Raw genomic sequence first — 3236 nt, forward strand, 5'->3', positions numbered from 1 at the left:
GCAATTATTCATTCTCATTCATGGGTCCCAACCAACATGGCTGTGTCGCTGTGAGTACTGCTTCCATCCTGGTGAGCTGCTGAATTCCAGGACCTCGTTACTGGATATTCTTGTCCTGGCATTTGATGGTGACTATACATGATGAGGAGAAAACTTTTTCCAACCAGGAAGTCTCCAACCAACCAGGTCTCTGAGGAATTTATAAAGTTGGTTAAAACAGCCATATAAAACTTCAGCTTTGGATTGGCACCTAATATTCTGTCATCGCTACACTGTCCTCCAAAAGCTATACTCGACTTTTAAATTCCATTTTCTAATGATGCATTGCCTGTTGAAATTAACAGATGAGCTTGATCCCTTCAAAAATGATTAGAGTAATGGTGGTTTGTGCAGTGCCATACACACTGTCTATCCCTGCCAGTCATGCTTCCACTGGGCATGGAGTATAATGACCGGGTAAATGGGCAAGGGTGCAGTACATTGCAAAGTTAGCACATGAATTGGTGTGCAAAACCCATTTTCATCTGAAGTGACTTTGGAGGAGTCTGTATGTGTGTTGTATGAAAGGAGAGATGGTTAGCATTCATTCCCCTCAAGAAGGATGGAAGAGGTCCTAGTGACCTATGCAACACCTATACCAATTAAGGGATTATTATCTACATTGTGACATCTAATCGTGTTTGTTTTTTTCCATGCTTTCTATCCCCTTTGTCTATCAGGACATCATTGGACATTGTGGTAGAATTTGGTGACATTTATGTTCTGTGATGCCAATGAAAATCCTTGCTTGTTTATAGGGTTTCCCAGGCATAGGCTGGTACCTATCTTCAATTGTCTTTAGATTTATTGTCAGTCTATTTTCCTATCTTCCCTCTTCCTTGCTACTCATAGATTGAGAAGACCTAGGGGACTGTGGATCAATATTTAAAACATGAGTGTGATTATAAAAAGTACTCTAATGATGCTGGATGTTACCCATGAACACTAAAACCATCCTATACTCTAGTAGGTAATCTTCAAACTGGCCTGCCCGATCAAACAATATTTGTCCTCCAGCAAGGCATTTAATGAAGTCGATAAACTTACACTTAGCTCTCCTGTTGTTGTTGTTGTCTTGTGCTGTCATGTCCAGCCCATAGCGACGCCATGGACACATCTCTCCCAGAACGCCCCACCTCTATCTGCAATCGTTCTGGTAGTGTATCCATAGAGTTTTACTATACTTAGCTCTCCTGTAACCTGAGGGTTACGCTGTTGATAAACCCTGGGTTAGAGAAAATTTGCATTGTAATCTATGCACCTTTATGGATGCCCTGTACATACATAACACCTTCTGATATTGTGTTGCATTCAATCCAGACAGACACACATCCTATGGAGGAATGTTCTCTAATTCCGTAATAGCATTCCATCTTAAATATATAGAGGAAAAACATGTGTTATGGAAGAATCAAGTGCATTGGATGATGAGAAACCCCAGTTTAAGCATGTATGTGTTCTTCAGACAGTTCCAGGTAACCAGACCACTGGTAATATTTATTTTTCATAATGTCCAGACCTTGAAGATGAGGCCAATTTCTTATGTAATCCCAAAAACTGCCCTCGAATCTTTTTTTTTTTTAAATGGGGAATACAAAACATCTTTAGCCAGGAATAAAATTATCTGTTACAACCTTTTGCATTATATTGGTGAACTGATTCAAAGCATCAAACTTTGTTTCCAAACTAGAAAAACTATCAAAGACCAACAATGTAAACCTTTAGCATTAATGTTTACTCTAGTAATTTGAGAAGTTGGGAAATAGAATCCAAGCACAAAGTCAAAGGAAAGAAAAGTATTGATTTTCAAATGTGTTTTCCACATCAGATTTACTGTCAAAAATCGCAAATCTAGTGACCTGCACTTTGGCTAGGAAAATGAATTATGTCACATGAGAAATACAAATTCCCAAAGGTCTAATTTGAAAAAGGACATATTGGGCTGCTGTGAGGTTGAGACAGCCTCACATGAGCCTCACACACAGTGTTTGAAGCCTGTTAGTTACCATGGTTACTATTACAAGGGCAGGCTTATTTATAGATATTATGGAATATGCTGAAGTTAGTGCACGAATGGGAGAGGAACCCCAACTGTGGAGGAATCCAACTACATTGGAAACAATATAAAAAAGCAATCAAATTAAGCAGGCTGATTGTCAGACCATCAAGGAAAGCATTCTATTTCACAAACTTTGTGAATCCACCCATATCTTTTCCCTACTGACTAGCGTGGAGGGGTATGCTCTTTGTTTACTTCTCTCAGCTGGCTCTATAACAGGGGTTAAGAAGTGTTATTTCCCAAGATGTGCTGGTACACAATGTGATCCTGGTGTCAAAGTTGTTCAGGCAATAGAGTTAGAGAAATATCTGCATATTGATAGTTCTCCTGCCACCTGAACCTTTTAGCCTGCAATCATGCATCTCACACTTGGTTCTGGGCCAACTGATTTCCAAGCAGCACTAAGCAATGCTTGTCAGGTTAGGGAGAAAAATAACCCTACAGGTTATTGGGGCCAATCAGTGCCTCTGAGGGAGTCCCAGGAATCCCCAAAGATGCCCCGAGGTTGTGTGGGGCTGGGGGGGTCTCTTACCCCACAGTTCAGCAAACTTTGGAAGGACACAAAGGTGTTATTTTTAAATATGTGTTTGTTTTTGTTAGGGCAAACATGAAACATTGAAACTAACTCAGCTGGCAATATTACCTTACCAACTACAGTACTTGCATTTATTACTGCTTCTTATTTACAAAACTTGAGACTGGAATTTAAGTAAATATGTTGGTACAGTCTGACTAGTGAGTAGTTTAATTAAAAAAGGTAAATAAATGAAGAAATCTGAGCACACACTACTGTGCTGTATTTGCCATTTCCTCATGGAGGCTGTGAAAAAGCAACTGGCTTCTGAAATAAGAAGGAAACTAGCTTTATTTTAGCTTCAGAATAGTAGTCCTGTTATTTTGGTACATGAGTCATGTTTCACTGATCTATGACACTGAATACTTATTCACATAACTTAAAGCTATTGCAAAATAAGGATTTTGCCTTCCTCTCTGGTCTCCCTACCTTCACTATTTCCCCTTCCTACTCTATAGAAGCAGCAGCAGCATGATGTAGTGGATAGAGCATGGGCCTGGGAGTCAGAAGGTCATGGGTTCTAATCCTGACTCTGCCACTTGTCTACTGTGTGACCTTGGGTAA

General features: G+C 39.8%; 1 non-coding gene across 1 annotated transcript; it reads left to right on the forward strand.

Annotated features, from left to right (window-relative positions):
• Positions 1-553: 553 nt before the first annotated feature.
• On the forward strand, positions 554-687 carry LOC119948645. Its single transcript, XR_005457028.1, has one exon. It is a non-coding gene; the product is annotated as a U6atac minor spliceosomal RNA (small nuclear RNA).
• The last annotated feature ends 2549 nt before the right edge of the window (positions 688-3236 follow it).

The sequence above is a fragment of the Tachyglossus aculeatus genome, chromosome X4 (genome assembly GCF_015852505.1).
Source record: "Tachyglossus aculeatus isolate mTacAcu1 chromosome X4, mTacAcu1.pri, whole genome shotgun sequence".
Classification (NCBI taxonomy): Eukaryota; Metazoa; Chordata; class Mammalia; order Monotremata; family Tachyglossidae; genus Tachyglossus; species Tachyglossus aculeatus.